General features: G+C 34.7%; 1 long non-coding RNA gene across 11 annotated transcripts in view; it reads left to right on the top strand.

Moving 5' to 3' along the window:
• Positions 1–18290, top strand: part of LOC109448666 (uncharacterized) — a 136019-nt gene that overhangs the window by 21951 nt on the left and 95778 nt on the right. For 8 of the 11 annotated variants that reach the window (XR_012495048.1, XR_012495047.1, XR_012495052.1 and 5 more), the window contains 2 exons: positions 3684–3760; positions 13434–13697. This is a non-coding gene — a long non-coding RNA (uncharacterized LOC109448666). Of the gene's footprint in view, positions 1–3683; positions 3761–7496; positions 11284–13433; positions 13698–18290 lie in introns of those variants that run through there. The other 3 variants (XR_012495056.1, XR_012495055.1, XR_002137572.2) reach the window with 2 other exon arrangements.

Raw genomic sequence — 18290 nt, 5'->3', positions numbered from 1 at the left:
CAAAACCTAAGCCAACACTATGGGTGGCTCTTAAACTAGGGTGGCCCTTCAGAGGGTTCCAAGTTGAGGCAAGGGGACTGGACCTTCATATACTCACCAAAGACCAGTCATTGGATAAAGACGGCCCCCTGTAAGTGGGTGTGACCGTAGATAAGGCAATTCCTAATGGAGCTGACGTCTTGAAAGCTGTCATCCAATAGCATTCCCAGCGGCTGGACAAGCAAGTCCTTCAGTCCTAAAGAGGAATCTGGTGTCAGTGGAATCTACCTCAGTGTGCAGTACAACTGAGGATTAGAAAGGCTTGTATCTGTCTGAAGTTGTTAGATGATCACCACCACCACAATTACTATCATCATTGTCATCATCACCACTACCACCATCACTACCACATTCACTTACAACTTTACTTACGCACCCCGCACTTATCCTAAATGCTTGGAAATTATTAACTTGTGTAATTCTCAAAATAACCCTATAACATAATCTCGAATGCTTTGTCTTCAAAAATAAAAATCAGTATAGGTGCTTTCTGCAACATATCTCAATTTCAGAAATGCTTTGCTAATGATCATTCAGTAATTTTTATTGTAAGTTACTCTACCCAGTACAAGCAGCCCCATTCAGATATTATCATTTGCCAGGATAGTTACTTTTTTCATGGGTTGCACCTTCTAAATCATTACGATGCCTGTAATTTATTTTAAAATAATTGAGTATAGATAATGTGATATTATGTGTGAATAGATATATCTGTTTATTTTGACTACATCAAAAGTGCTGCTGCTTGCCATAATTAGGAATTCACACTCCCAGTTAAGGTCAGCTCATAGTTAATCAAAAGGCACTCTCTAGAGGAAGATAGGACAAGTGCTTTAGTCATGTTTATCTTGAACAACACCAGAATTTTGCTAATTGACATATGAATATTAGCAATGGGTTTTCATTGGTGACATTAGTGTTGTTCATGGTATGGGGATTGGCTAATATATTTTAGACATTTCACTTTTGCAGAATAGGGTGTGAAAATTTAGCAAGCACTAAATCTGTATCCTTAGGAAAGGCACCAAGGTTTGATCCCTAAAACATCCTACATCCAGCTGTTGAGTCAGTGGATTCGGGTTGCCTGATTCCTGCCTCTAAACATTGCTGCATCTGCCTTAAGTGAACTTTCATGCATGCTGTAGTCATGTGGTACCCAGTCTGCAAATTGACCCTCAATGACCTTAATACCAATGCTTCTTAGTATTCATCTCTTTATGTAGTTCCCTCCCACACTGAATAGAGATGACCTATGTAACCAATAAGATATTCTGGAAATGAAGATACATGACTTCCAAGGAAAAGTCTTAAAAGACATCGCAGACTCTGCCTTGTTGTCTCTTGGATTATCTATTGTTGAGGGAGATAGCTACCATGTTATGAAGCTGTTCAAGCAACCTTGTGGACAGATCCATATGGGGAGGAACTGAGATCTCTCGCGTATAGTCAACATTAACTTGGCAGCCATGTGAGCAAGCCATCTTGGAAGCAGATTCTCCAGCCCCAGTCAAACCTTCAGGTAATAATAGCACTAGCCATCACCTTAACTCACAAGAGACCCCTGAATTAAAACTACCCAGATAACTTGACCTATACCTGATCTACAAAACCTGTGAGATAATAAATATTTATTGTTGTTTTAGTCACTAAATTTGGGGGTAATTTGGTATACAGCAATAGAGAACTAATACATCATAGTACGTGAAAGGACAGAGAGCTGGAACTTAATTGGGCTTATAAAAGAGACTGCGTGAACTATTTTAATGTAAGCCTCCTGCTAATAACTATTTACTTTTAAAATGTCTGTTTATATGACAGAATTTGTCTGAGACTTGCTTTCACTGTAACTAAGTAGCAAGGCTACATCAAAGTAACCACCACCTTTCACTTATCTCAAAAATTGGTGGCTACTTTTATCTGTCAAAAAGAACAAAATAGTTGTGCCTGACTTAATTGGGTTAGAATATTTTGTAAGAGAGTCCTGTTGGTTTTTCTGCCTACTGTAGCTTCATTCTATCCACTTTATCACTACCATCAATCCAGGCTACCTTCATCTCTCACCTGGACCACAACAAAAATCTTCTCCCTCGTTTATTCATATCCATTAGCCCTGTTCTGTCCCATTGTCATATTAAAGTTACACTGATCCTTTTAAAACATATCTCTATTCATGTAATTCCACCACGACAACTGCCCCCATTTAATATTTTTTAGTGCTTGGAAAAGGTAAAGCAAAGACATAACACAGTCTACAAAACCCCTGCGAGGTCTGGACCTACCAACCTTTTGAGCACTGTCTCGCACTCTTCTTTCTCTTGCTCTCTGTGATCCCACTTCACTGGCCTTCCTTTAATTACTTGTACTGTTCCTATTCCCACACACCACAGAGAATTTGTATGTGGTCTTTCCTCTGCTTTGAAATCTCTTTTTATCTAGTTCAAGTCTACCTATCCTTCATATCTAGTGCACATGACAGTTCCTCAGCAAAACTTTCCCCAGTCTCCCTGATTTACTCTTATATCATTATGCATCCTTCCTTTCTGCACCTATCCCATTGCAATTTTACATTTGTTTGTGTAATTACTTAATTAAGGTTGGTGTTCACTGCTAGAGCTTACATTCTATAAGAGCATTCATGCATGCCCTAGAGCCAACCACAGTGCTACGAACATAGTGCGTATTTGATGAATGTTTTATTAAAATCTGAATAATGGATTCACTAATTGAATGGACTCAGGTGTCCATGAATGTTGTTCAAAGCCAGAGTGCTTAGGTTCAAATTCTGGCAGTTCCTATGTAATGTTAAGAACAATTTTACCCCCTTGTTTCTTAGATTTGTTCTCCATAAATTGGGAATAATAATTACCTTATAGGGTTTGGCAAGGATTAAATGAGTTAATATACATTAAGGGCTTAAAGCCATACTATATATGGCAACTGCAATTATTATTATTTATATACTCAGTCATTTTGTCATGCTAGTTGCTTAGGCCATAGCCACCAGTTCCTTGGATAAGTTCATGCTTTTCTTGTGCATATCAAATTTCCAGTATCTATGTAAAAACAAGATGCTATATCAAAGATTTAAGTTTAGGGCAGAGTATATAAGTCTTTTGGGGCTGCCTAGTTTTGATTAAGGTGTAAGATGCTAATGTTAACCCTCATAATCACCGGTGTTTACATGGTAACCTACTATTTATACAAAAAGTCCAAGGAAGCAGGGTTTGAATTAAATGAGAATATCAAAGACTTCTATACTTATCTTTTACTAGGGCACAGTTTCTGCACCCAAAAAATTGAGCCCACCATCTCTCTCTGAGTTTTTGCATTGGTTACTTATTAGTATTTCAAATAATGGCAACATATTAACATTACACATACTGTAATATTATTGATCTCTTTGGATTATAGATCTTCCATACACTGACTTTAAACTGTACTTTAAATTGACTTTAACTGCAGTTAAAGCTACAGGTTTGTAACTGTTGGACAGCATCTGCTATAAACCATTGAAATGATGTCACTTCATATTTGACAGTAGAAACATTCTTCATGCTCAGTACAAGGGCAGAAATGGTTGGACCTTGTTTAGCTGCTAATGCTTTTTTCAGAAGTTGTGAATGCTGGCATTTTATTTTACTCAGGGACCCCACCAAAGACAAGTCCATTGTAAGCTGCCATTAATTTCGGCAATCGGTCATAAACTGAAGGGCTGTTCTAGGTAAGTGTTACCAATGATGCATTCTGTTCTTTGTTTACTACCAACCATGAAAAACAAGACTTTGTGCTTTCCAGAGAAACCGAGATCACCCAGTCCTTGCAACTTAGGTCATTTCAGTCTGGGAGGGAAAAAAATAAAGACAAAACAACTCTTTTCAACTTTTTGCCAGTTCCTTCTGGCTTTTTGAGAAGGAGATACCTCTGAAAGAAAATAAATCAAAGTTATATGGGATTGAGGGCAGATCAGATAGCTATACTTTGTAGTCTGTAGAAAACAGAACTAACTTTACTGGGAAAGAGATCATGTGTTATAAGGAGCAGAGAAAAGTTTACTAGCCTAAAACACCAACCTCAATTCCTCTACCAATTTCTCGGGCCTTAAAATTCCACCATTAGAAATTATTTTGTTTGCATTTTAAAAGATAATTTCTCAAAGCAGTTACCTGTGGGGAAAAAAAGAGAATTCTCTATCAATTTCTTTTCCTGAAACTGAATTTTGAAAGCACTGAGACCAAAAGATTACACTAGCTCCTGAAAGCTCTGATTTGACTATAGGAGTACTGTGGAGAGAAAAGGTTGGAAGAGCACAGGTGATATTTGAAGAGAGGCTAGAGGGAAATCTCTGGCCATAGAAAACAATGATTTCAATGTGTGATGACTATGAGAAGAAAGAGGAAAAAGAAGTGGATTTTTTTTTTTTTCCATTTGCTGCTCTGGGCATCTCCAATAGAAGAAAGAAAATACATTACTATATGATGAAATAGAGTGAAAGTGACACTCAGACAATATACCAAGGTCATTCCCCTGTCAAACTTAGAATGTGAGAATAGCTTCACTTGCATAAACATCCTGGTCATTAGTTTTTTTCTAACCGTAATCACGCTAAACTCATTCCTGACTTATAGAGGGATACAAAACACCTTAAGTAATACAGATTTCAATTTTTCCGTCTTTGAGGCACTCTCCACCTGTCCTCTCCTAGTAATTTACTCATCAATGCACAAATTCTTTATCTGTTAAACTGAGTGTTATAGATTAAGGCTCCTTCCACTACTAAGTGAGGAAACACGGGTCCCTTTGTCTTATAATAAGGAATCAAGGAACATACCGAACGAAAAAAGGTAGGGTGAATAGATAAGGAAGGAAGCTGGTACAGATTTATACACTTAGCTGTGATTACGTGTTTCATATTTACCAGTTGAACTATAAAGGGAAAACTGAAAAAAATCTATCAGCTTGTGATGAGCAAAGGAATTTTGTGGCAGGATGAGAACTTGCTAGTGGGTGTAGGGGAGATAGAAGAGGTAGAAGCAAAGGGGCTTTACCAATTTTCACCCTACCAGCAATGTATAAGAGTAATGGTGTATGATTTTAAAAACTTTACTGTGTCGTGGTACCTGATTATGGTTTTCATTTGCATTTCCCTCATAAATAATGATAATGAATACTTCTTTGTATGTTAGTTGAGCATTTAGATATCTACATTTTTGAACAGTCCATTTTTCAAAACATTGAGTTGTTTGTCTTTTTCTTATTGAAAAGCTACCTTATATGTTTGGATATAACTTGTTTGTCAATAATTGTTTTTCTTCTACTCAGTGGATTGTTTTCTCATTTTCTTAAAGGTACCTTTTGATAAATTAAAGGTCTTAATTTTAATGAAGTCTATTTTATCAGTCTCTTCTTTCATGGTTTTTGTATTTAAGAAAACATTGCCTACCTTAAGGTCAAGAAGATATTCTCCTATGTTTTTTTCTAGAAGTTTTATTGTTTTACCCTTCACATTAGCTCTTGATCCATTTTGAGTTAATTTTGCATATTATGTGAGGAAGGGGTCAGGGTTCATTTTCTCTCATACAGATATTCAATTGATCTAGAATTATTTATTCAAAAGATCATTACTTATACCTGCCTCATAAATCACAAAATTGTATATGTGTGATGACTTCCCCCAAACAGTCTATTAAGCATATTAATTGAGTGAACAATTCGATTGATATTATACAATTAGTAAAGAATTTTTCAATTGGTTAAAAAAAAAAAACAAAGAAGTGAAGGAAGTAAATTCGAAAGGACACAAAATACATATGGTGAAGAGTAGACGTGAATGTTCCTCCCACTCGGTTCCTCAGTACTCCATTTCTTTCTCCAGAAACAATCAAAAGCATCACTGCCCAGATATGCCCAATATCTCTACTTAACTTGTTAGGGTCCTTTAAAAAGTAAGTCCTTTATCCCAAAGTCTACCCCAATTCTAGTTAGTGACTTCTCTAGAAGATTCTGATATTCAGTTTCTATGTGGTTCTGATGCTGAGTGGGTTCCAACATAATTTAAAAGTCCATCTTCTCTCTTTTAAAAAGCATATAGCTGGATTAAAAAAGAAAAAAAAATGCTCAGATAGATAAGGGCTTTACTTTATTGGGGGGATTTAACTTATTTTTTATTGTGACTATATTTATTCCTGCCATTTTATTTTATATTCTCTACTGCTTTTTAAAAAATTCTTGTTGTTTTTTTTGTGGAATTAGCAAGCTTGTTTTCTTTTTTGTTCTAGTAGCTTAGAAATTATACATTTTATTTTTATTCTGCACCTAGACATTGATATTTTAATCCCCATTATATATATTTTTTTCTCTTACAGATTAGAATTAAGCAGCATCTATATCCTGCCCTTGATCAATTCCACTTCCTTCTCCCCCACTTTCTCCTACAACTTAAACAGGGGTGGATACAATTTTTGTAAGCCTGAAGCTTATACAATTTTGGAGATCATCTTTAAAACAATGTGAAATTCTAAATTTAAAAATTCAATGAGAAAGTAAATGTTTCTTGGGTTGAGAAAAAAAATCAGAGCAAACTATAAATTTTAAAATTTTACAGATTTACAAATCTTTAAAAAATGATTATTTCACAAACAATGGAATCCAGAAATATAATATTTTTATTTATTGCCTGGGAGACTTCTAAAGTACTTTTTTCCCCCTACATTTCCTCTCTTAGAAGTTTGCATTTCTGATTATGAGAAGTCTAATCCACAAACTGTCTTCTAGCTGTGTATATTTCAAGCTTGGCACCCCCACTATCTACATAACCTCCAGTGCTGGGTACCATGGGACACAGTCACATTATGATGCAACCCTGGGCTCTACAGCTTTCCTGGGTGAGTCAGCACAGTGGAAAGGAGGATTCCTAAAACCTTCCCTACATCAGGGGAACACTAGTGAGAAAGTTAACTGTTCACAAATTGCCTATGAACCACCTAAATGTATTTCCTTAAATCCAAATTGTGGTTTCCTCAATTCACTTGCCCCCATGGCCAAATCCCCAAAATATCCATGACTGCTCAATGCCACTTGTCTTAAGAAGTATAACAGAAGAATTCAGAGAGGAAACAAAATGATCAAATGATTATTTTACCAAACAAAATACTTTAGTTTTCAACTATTTTACATTTTAAGGAATTTCTTAAAGGATATATATATATATACATATACATATACATATATCAATTTCTTTTTAATCTTTACAGTAATAATATATATATGTATATATATACGTGTGTATATATATACGTGTGTATATATATATGTGTGTATATATATGTGTGTGTGTGTGTATATATGTATATATATATGTATATATATGTATATGTATATGTATATATATATACATATATATACACACACACACATATATATACACACATATATATATACACACGTATATATATATACATATATACATATATACATATATATATTATTACTGTAAAGATTAAAAAGAAATTGAAAACGTGTTACCTCTGGGGAAGGGAAATGGAGACTAGATGATGATGGTGAAGTGGGGGAAAGACTTCTCTTTCATGGTCAACATTCTTGAAGCTTTTATTATTTTTATTTTTTCGTTTGTTTTACTACATACATGTATTACTTATTCAACTTGTGAAAGAAAAAAATAATACAGTTAACTTTTAAAATCTAAAAGACATAAAATATTAAACCATGCAGCTCTTATACCATTTCCTGCTGTTTATCTATAAACTAAAAATGATACTGCTATGGTCTGAATACTTTTGTTCCCCCCGCCCCCCCAAAAAAATAATATGGTGAAATCCTAACCCCCAAAGAGGATGGTATTAGGAAATGGAGCTTTTGGGAGGTGCTTAGGTCATGAGGGTGGAGTCCTCATGAATGGGATTAGTGTTCTTATAAAAGATCCCATGGAGAGCCTTGCCTCTTCCACCACACAATGAGAAAGCACCCTCTGGCTATGAGCCAGGAAGAGGGTCTGCACTTACCAGTCTGGTGACTTCATCTTGGGACTTTCCAACCCCCAGAACTGTGAGAAATTTCTATTGTTTATAAGCTACCCACTCAGATATTTTGTTATAGCAGCCTGAATGGACTAAGACAGATACTTTCTTGCTTTGTTATAGGCTCAAATGTTTATTGTTCACTTGGTTTAAAATTATATTGCCCTGTTTTGAAAATAGCTAACATTTATTTTATGTATTGGGAAGTTCTCCCTCCTACTTTTCCTTAAAAAGTTTGTACCTGATAGATGTTATTTCTTTTTAAAATGTTTGATAGGATTCACCAATGAAAAGTACCTGGACCTACAGCTTTCTTTTTAGGAAGATTTTTTAATGAAAAAATTCAATTTCTTCAATTGAAGGTCTATTTAGATTTTTGTTTCATTTTTTGTGCCAGTAGAGTAAGTTATGTTTTGCAAAGAATTTGTCTATGTCATCTAAGTTGTTGAATTTATTGGCATAAAGTTATTCATAATATCTTTTCCTTATTATCTATTTAATGTCTTTGAGATCAGTACTGATACACCTTTTATTCTCCACCTGATAACTTGTGTTGTCTCATTATTTTCCCTTGATCAGTTTAGCTAGGAGTTTAACACTTTTGTTAATCCTTCTAAAGAGCTGTTGGGGTTGTTTTTCTTTTGCTAATTTTGTAATTTCCATTTCATTGCTTTCTTCTCTTTTATTGTTTCCCCTTTTCCACTTTTTTTGAGTTACTTTGCTTTTCTTTTTCTAGCTTCTTAGAAACTTAAGTTACTAATTTTTATAACTTCTTTTCTAACACAAACATTTAGAACTGTAACTTTTCCTTCAAGCATTGTTTTAGCTGCGTACGATAAATTTTGGTATATTGTGTTTTCATTATCATTCAACTTGAAATATTTTCTAATTTCCATTATAATTTCTTTTTTGACCCACTGGGTTAATTAAACCTGTAATGTTAATTTCAAATAGTTGAGTTTTTGAAAGAAATGTCTTACTGATTTTTAATTTCATTGTAATAGCATAGTTTGCAAGACTTCCATCTTTTAAAATTTATTATGACTTGTTTTATGGCTCAGCATTTAGTCTATTTTGATTAGCATACCATGTATACATGAAAAGAATGGATATTCCTGCAGTTGTCATGCATAATGTTCTATAAATGTCAATTAGGTCAAAGCAATTGGTAGTATTCAGATCTATACCTTTACTGATTTTTTTCTAGGTTCTCAATTGCTGAGAAGGGTGTTAAATGTGCTATGGTTGCAGAATTGTCAGTTTCTTCATTTAATTGTGAATTTTTACTTCATGTGTTTTGCTGGCCTTTTATTATTGTTATGTCTTCTTAATGAATTGATCCTCTTCTTATGAATTATCCCTATCTTTGTTAATTTCCTTTGTCTTGAAGTCTATTTCAACAGATACTAATATAGACACTTCAGCCTTCTTTGACCATTGTTTGTATAGTTTATATAATGTTCCATCTTTTTACTTTCAACCTATGTCTTTATTTTTTTTTAATTAAAGTTTATTGGGGTGACAATTGTTAGTAAAGTTACATAGATTTCAGGTGTACAATTCTGTATTACATCATCTATAAATCCCATTGTGTGTCTTTAATTTAAAGTAAATCTCTTTTAGATGGCATGTAGTTGGGCCTTGCGTTTTATCCATTCTGAAAATTTGTCTTTTAGCTTGAGTTTTAACCAATTTATATTTAATATAACCATTATTTTGGTTCTACTTAATGTTATCGCTTTACAATTTGCTTTTGTTTGTCTGATTAGCTTTTTGTTCAGTCTGTGTCTACTTATCCATCATTTTTAGGTTAATTGAATTATAGCCAGTGAGACTACAGATTTCCATATTTTAGTCACCCAGCAAGGTATTAGCTGGCTGAAAAACCCACAAAAACAGGAAACTCACTTCATATCATTAACTTTATCAAATTTTCCATGCCCTTCGAGTTTTTTATTGCTTTTGGTTATATTCCCATGCCTTCAGATAGTTGTTTTGGATGTTTTGTCCATAGTTTATCATTGTGATCTGTGGAACAGGTTGCTCTACAGTAACTACTCTCCATTGCCAGAGGTAGAACCTAATTTTTAAAGATCATAACTACTCTGTCACAATGCTCTTCACTTATACAGTGTCTGATGAATCTAGGTGTTTAATGCCCACCAGTTTGCAGCTGTGGCTTTCTGAAAAAATTCACTAGTAGATCTGTATTTCTTTCATGGATCACTCCTAGCTCTAAAATCTACTATTGGTGGAATCATAAAGAGAAGTTTGCTACGTGATTTTTGTGTGTGTATGTGTGTGAAATATTTATAATGTCATTAAGAAAATGAATAAGCAATGTATTAAGTGTTTATCTTTGAATAGTAGAATGATAAAGTGATTTGTTTTCTCTTTCATGCTTTTTAGAAATTTCCAAATTTCTATAACTGACATGCTTTATAATTGGAATGAAGGACTTCAATTCTCTTTGAATAAAAGGAATGAAAAGACACTAACATCTGCTGAACACTTATGCACTGGGTCATGAACTAGGCACAGCGCCATTTGAAACTTTAATGATTTTTTTGTAACTACAGGAAAATATCTTTAAAATTAACTGTTAAGGTGCAGTTTAAAAGAATATTTATTTTCCATTCTAATGATGTCCCTGGCTGTTTTTTTAATAGGAGCATTTCCTTGTCCTCCTCAGGTTAACATTAGTGGATGAGTTCTAGACACACATCAATATCTGGGATGCAGTAATAATTGAGAAAAACCAATGCTCTTTCAATATATGCAGGCATTAAATTTGGCCTCTGGCATCTTAGAAGGGGACAATTATCCTATTATCTTCCTGACATTCTTGAGATACCTAAACTGTAGAATTTTGTGTTTCTTCTAAGAAGCAATAAAAAATTTTATTTAATTCAGAAACAATAACACCTTTCATGTAGCCTCATTTAATTTACTAATTTAATTTTTTTCTTCTTACTCTTTCGGAATGCTTAAGTAAGATGAGGACAGTAAGTCCTCACTTAACATCCTGGATAGGTTCTGAAACTGTAAGTGAAACAACATATAAGGAAACCAGTTTTACCATAGACCAATTGATACAAACAAGAGTTAAGTTCTTGTGGCATCTCGTCAAGTTATAATGATATGACGTTGACCAAAAAGACTTTACTCGAGGATCTGCTGTATATTGGATAGTAGAGCAAGGCTGAGCAAGGTAACTCTTCAGCCCTCATTTTCTGAGGACCAAAAACAGTTTCTGTGTTCTTGCCCTAGGGCTCACCCTCAGTGCTTTCTGGGTAAAACTGCCTTGGCTTCCCTCTCCTAATCAGGGAAAAAGTGATTGGATTGTTTCCTGTTTCACCTGAAGTATTTTGGCCCTTTATTTGAACTAGTCACTACATCTTGAGGCAGTTGTAACTAGGACTGCTGTAATGATCTGATGAAAACCTATTCCTTCAACATTACTGGTCATTAATTCTCCAAGACAAGATGTGACATGCCACAGAGCTCAGACAGTTCATCCAGTAGGAGTCTCTTTTGGACAAATATGCCTTTTCTCCTTTGTTCATGACAATTGTATTTCTTTCACAAACTACCAATTTTTCTGAGTTACCACTCCTTAGTTGGACCAATGGACTTTTTTTTTTTTTTCACTTCAAAGAGAGGTGCTACTACTATCTTTTCACTTTTAATTGTATCTTACTGTAACTAGTCTTTCTTAGAATAGTAATTTTAAGTAGATATATATTTAAATAGCAAAGCTTGATACTGATACCTATAAATGTTTTCTTTCCCATTATTTTTTCTGCAAATTTTAGTTTGAGGTATTAAAAAAGCTTGTTTTAATCATATGCACTACTTCATGTTTTATGTGCACAATAAATACTTATACCACAGATTGATGTCAGAATAAATCCAGTGATTGGGATATTTGCCTGACAGTGAAAGAGAAGCAGGACACTTGGTATCTAGTTTTCAATATCTAACTTTAAGTAACTTTGACTACCCAGGAATTAAAAAATAAATTCTCTAGTAACAATGGGATCATTGGTTCAAAATAGCTCCATCCTTTTCCCTCCAGTGGCTAAACCTATGGACAGCTATATAATTGATACTAAAGTTGAAAAGAAGTATTTTCCTCTGAAGACTAATTCCCCCTGGAAATCCTCATTAACTAGAATCTAGGTTCAACTTTCTGTAACCTAGTGCAATCTTCTGAACAAAAACAAAATGGATCATGGTTATTTTTTAACTGACATAAAATGTAACTAAGCAAACAACATAGGAGTTCACAGGAAAATGAAGCTGATAAGACTTGAGAAGGATAACATGACTGAGAACATAATGGTCTAGCAGTCTGAGGTGACAATCTGAAGAATGGTCAAGGAAAGACATTCCAAGTCAAGTTCAGGACCTGGCTGAATGGAATCAAGGACAGTGGATTATGCAATTGCCAGATGATACCTGAAGATATGAGGGCATGGACTCTTACATTGGGCACAGATTCTCTGGGTATACAGTAGCAAAGTTCAATGAGACAGCATTTGTCAAGGGTTAGCTTAAGATGAGAAAGAAAGAGAAAGAGGAGAAACTAAGAAGTATAGGATGAGGCAGTAACTTCCCCATCTAGTTTAAGAAAGAGCTCTTCTTCTCTCTTGAAGATAGTCATATTTTGTCTAACACAGGATCATCTGCCATAACAATGAGAGATGAATGGATGAGCTTTCTAAAGAATTGAAAGAGATCAAGTGCTAAGGTCTGAATGATTGGTGGTACCTAGAGAGGTGAGGCTAGGAGGAGAAAGACAATGGAGGATACAGGGGAGTAAACTCCTGAATAGCGGTTAAAATTATTAATCACTAGGGAAATTGCAGCAATTTAGTTACAGAACAAACTCACATTTTGTGGTTAAAATTCTCTTAAAAATGTAATTAGATGTGCTCTACTTCCCCAATATATGTAATTTGAAAAAAATAATAGTCTGGGGGTAGCCGGATGGCTCAGTTCATTAGAGTACGAGCTCTGAACAACAGGGATACCGGTTCAATTCCCACATGCGATGGTGGGCTGTGCCCCCTGCAACTAAAGATTGAAAATGGCAACTGGACTTGGAGATGAATTGTACCCTCCACAACTAGATTGAAGGACAACGACTTGGAGTTGATGGGCCCTGAGGAAACACACTGTTCCTCAATATTCCCCAATAAAATTTATAAAACAAAAACAAAACTACTATTTAAAAAAAATAATAGTCTGGATTATGAACTAGAAAGCTTATTATCACAATGTAATGATTTAATGCAATGGGGTGTAATTGTTTACTAATTGTTCCATGTTCCCTCATTTTCTGTTTTTCTCTCTTAGATTTTCAGTACCTCCAGGGCTGGATAAATATCATGCATTGCTTAAAGACCAAAACTCTGAAGCCTGATAAAACAGGTGTAATTCCTACTCTCTTATTTGTGTGGCCTTGAGCAAATTATTAACCTCTTTAAAAGCTTCAGTTTCTTCATGTACAAATGGGAAGCATAAGAATACCTTCCTCATAGGGTTGTGCTGAGGAATAAATAATGTAAAATGAATTAAATGATGTAACATAAATAAAACATTTCTATTTTGTGACAAATAGCACAGTATTTAAGTTGGCTAATGTTGAATAATAGGATGTGTCTACAGTCTTTTCTTCTGTCACGCATGCCTTCAGCTCTGTTGTGGAAGACATATTGTATAAAATGCATTCTCTTTGTTATCACATCAAGTGAAAAGTTCAGGACTGACTTTCACCAAATTTGAGGTTACATTTAGGATGGTCTGACTGAAACTAAAGATTCAAAAATGTGATAATCTCTCAGAAACTAAGGCAGCTGAAACTAAGGCATAGTAACAGGTCCATGTGACTACTCATTGCAGAGGCATGCCACAGGCAACAAGATGCAAGGGAAGAAATGAACAAGCAAAAAATTCTAAGGGACAGTACTGCAAATGACAGTTGATTTGCAATCGGCCAATTCCCACATGAGCAACTCTAGGTATATAATTATACGCCAGAGAAAGCAGCAGCAGCAAATTATTTCTTTTTATATATTTCTTTTCATGACAATCATTTATATGAGGGTATGAGCATGGGAAAGATAAGTCAATATATTAAACAAATGAAAATTTTACGTTACCTCAAATAATTGCAAATACAAAGCCAAGGAGAACTGGATTGGATTACAGTTTGTAAAGAAACTTTTGGACCCAGCCACTGAGCTTCGTCACCATTTTCTGTGCTTCCAGAGCCTTGGTTCCTCCCTCCCTTCTGCCAAATAAGCAATGTAAAGGCAATATCAATTTTTAAGTGTAACTTGGATTAGTATAGCTGATTTATATAATAAACTGAAAAGAGCCATTCAAAGAAAAAGGAAAACATATACTATAATTGAAGACATATAACATTCACTCGATCTATATTTTCTAAAACAAAATATATACAAATACATAAAACACATATAAATATAGGTATAATATGCATAAATATAGTTACTAGACAATCATCAGAAAGTATTTAAGGTAAATTGTATAAACTACCAAAATCTGTCATATATTTCTATTTAATGCATCCAAGAACCCTAATGATTACTGAATGGAAGCAAGCTGACAAGCTGCAAGCTATGTCTAGAAAATTGCTCACTAAGATGATATTAGAAACCTTCTAAGAATAGAAGTAAACGGAAAACAAATAAGTCTAATTGTTTGCGTAGTTGTTGTAAATATTAAATTAAAATATACCACATGGTTTTTAAACTTTTGATTCAAAAGGTCTTGGCTTAAAATGTGAAGAATGCTTTCTCTAAAGTATTCCTAAAATAAAACAAATGCGTAATGGCATAAATAACTTTGATAGAGATCTGTGTTTTATTCTCTTATTTTATTTGTCTGGTTCATAAATGAAGGACTTCAGTCCTTTATTTGGCATCTTTCAGAAGTACAAAATTTACACATATAAAAAAGTAATCATACTTTTATTATGTGATTTCAGAAGGCAAACAAACTGGTGGTTTTATTAATCATTTATTAACCTTATTATCATGCTTCAGACGTAATGTTAAGTATATTGCTTGTGTGTCCTAAAAAAATATTTCTTTAAATGTGGAGGAATAGACCATCTTTTGAAAGACAGAACAAATACAAAACTAAGAACTATCCATGTTCACTTGCCATATAATTTAAGCAACTTTTTTCTTTCTCTTTCTTTTTTTGGAGAATATGAAACATTTTTTCCCTCAAGCAGAGTTTTAAAAAGATTAGTTACTTGGGGCTAATAACGGGCAATAGCAGAGATTTGGTTACTTGATATTGTTGCTATGAGATTTAATTCAACACAACATGTGTGAGACATCCTTGGCCCTTTAGCTCTACTGCACTCTAAGGTATATTGATGTGTGCAGTGATAGATTTTTTTGGTATCATGTGATTGAAGACTTCAAATACCAGGATACAGAGATTGCCCATAATTGGGTAAGGAGTAAAGAACAACTGAAGATTGAGGGGAAAGGCGGAAGGGGGAGGTCATGCTTAGACAAACCAAATTCCTAAAAAAGTAACTCAATAATTTACCTGGTGTGAAGAACTGGTAGCTAAAATAATTTAAAATGAAGATTCCAAAGGCAATGTCTAACTTAGGCATGTAGTAATAATTGTATAATCTATACTTGGACTTCAAAAGTGGGATCCAAACTGATCTATCAGAGATTCTTTAGATCCTAGTAGAATCCTATGTAGAGGCAAGTGGGGGTGGTGGTAAGTGTGATCAGTGGCTTTCAAACATTTTAATAGTGAGCGCTTAAGTTTAAAAATAAAAAAAGCAATCATACACAACATTTTATTAAGACCAATGAAAGCAAACCTGCTCTGGTGGACATGGGGATGAGGAATGGGGATACCCAGCATGTCTCAGTATGACCCCTGGACTTCACACAATTTTAGGGCATTGCCCAAAACAAGAGAAGAGCGCTGGACTAATGACTTCTCCAGTCCTCTATAATCCATTATCAATGATAAACTAGCCTGGCTTTAAAAGATGTATCCTTAGATTTTTACAAATCTCCAAATTAGTCAATACCACCAAAGTATATAATTATTTTCACTCTTCCCTCCAATACAGCATAATTTTATCAGAGTGACTGCACATGCAATAAGTAGAAAACTACAAAAATGTCCTGAAATGACATGTTGGGTAATTCCCTAGGCTCACTTGTTATCTACATGACTTATTTCCTCACATCAACCTTGCATAATAATGTAACTGTTCAGATAAATCCTTTTGCATAGTCCTTTATATAATCCCATTTTGGTTTAATGTTGGGTTTAGTATTTCACTCCAAAGTATGCATAAGCATAATGGAAACTAAAGACAACCCACAATTTCCTTTTTAACGTTAGAAATTATGATGGAAACATAGTGAAAGATTTTGTGAAGTTCATGTTTCAATTCTATATGTCCTGTTAAGATATGATGAAATTCTTGAATCAATGAAATATCAAAACGGAAGAAATTAATGATATCCATTGATTAAAAACCCACACTTAAATACACAAAAGTAAATAAACATAAAGACTGTTCTCTATGGAATTCAAAATGCTTCACAGATGATTCTATATCATTTATGTTAATGAAGGACAGATGATCTTCATTTTAGTTAATTGCTTTAATTTTCCACCATGCCAAATTTTTTACTGACCTGACTGCTAAGTAATTTAAGCTTAGTGTCCTCTTTATCTCTTTGCATCATCCTTTGAGGGGAGAGTTAGTGAATAATAAAAACACACAATTGGACAACAGGTCTAGAAAGGGCAAAAAAGAAATTCTTTTTTTTTTTTTTATTTCAGGAAAAAAAAATTCTGAATGGTTTATAATGTGTATAATCAATGGGTAACTACTCTATTTAATCTCATGATTCTCTTGTGAGATAAAATGGGAAAATACAATTTACTAATAAGGAAATATGTGAAGAGAACATATTCACTATGCAAATTCCACATGATTTATCCAATGTCACCCTGAGCTAAGGCTCAGCACAGAATTGAATGATTATTGAAATAATCCAAACATGGCATTGGATTACTAAAGAAGCACCTGGATCTCCTTCTTAGAAAATTTTAAAATAGGATTGGTGCTCATGCTGTTTTTATATAATTTTGTTTAAAAATATGATTATTAACTCTGGGGGAAATAACTTCTTTTAAAATAGCATCCAATATTTTAGTTTGAATTAAAAACTCTTGTTGTTTGTCCTGTTAGACTCAGGACACTGTGTTGTGCTGGATAGGTGCTAAAGGGCAGCAACAAACAGATCTTACCTTCAAGGGACTTTAAATCTAGGAGAGAGTATAAAATGTATGCCAACAGTTATAAAATGTTCAAAGCAGCATTAGTGCTTCAAGAGAGATACACAGAGGAGGGAGTGATTACATTCTGCTTGGAACCTGATAAAAGGTTGAATAGTAGGTAGGGATACAGATTAAATAAGACTGGGCATAAACTGATAATTATTGAAGCTATATATTGGGTACATGGGGGTTCATTACATTATTTTGTCCATTTTTGTCATAATAAAAAGCACTTCTTAAAAAGACTTTATGGGAGATACAAGATGACAGAGTAAACACTGTGCCTGTGTCCTTCCGTGAACACATTAAAATTACAACTAAATTATAGAACAATCAACCTGGAGAACCATCTGAAGTCTAGCCAAACAGAAGTCCTACAACTGAAAATATAAAGAAGCCATGTCAAGACTGGTAGGAGGGGCAGAGAAACGGGCCCCAGACCTCCCTGTGGTGGTTGAGAATCAGGAGGGATATCTCAACCATGGAGATTACTCCTGGAGGATCGAGGGACGGAAGCTTCCCACACCAAGCTCCCCAGCATAGAGTACTGGCTGGGGAGAGAATCCCCCACAACATCTGGGTGTGAAAAACAGTGGGGATTCTGACCATTTGGGTGGGACAGAAGACGGTGGGAAAATGAGACATCCTCTTAAATGGCCCGCACATGGATTCACTCACTCACAGGCACTAACCTTGGGCTCCAGCGCAGGGATGGTGACTCGGGTGGTGGCTTGGAGACATACAGGGGGCAGACTAAGGTGTGTGGCTGCAGGGGGAGGACTGGAGAACAGTAGGCATTTTTCCAGTGAGAAGTTCTCCCATGCAGCTGGCAGGTGGGTGTCATCTTTT

This window comes from Rhinolophus sinicus, linkage group LG03 (assembly GCF_036562045.2).
Source record: "Rhinolophus sinicus isolate RSC01 linkage group LG03, ASM3656204v1, whole genome shotgun sequence".
Taxonomy (NCBI): Eukaryota; Metazoa; Chordata; class Mammalia; order Chiroptera; family Rhinolophidae; genus Rhinolophus; species Rhinolophus sinicus.
The sequence above is the reverse complement of the archived record's forward strand: the minus strand, read 5'-3'. Positions and strand labels throughout refer to the sequence as shown.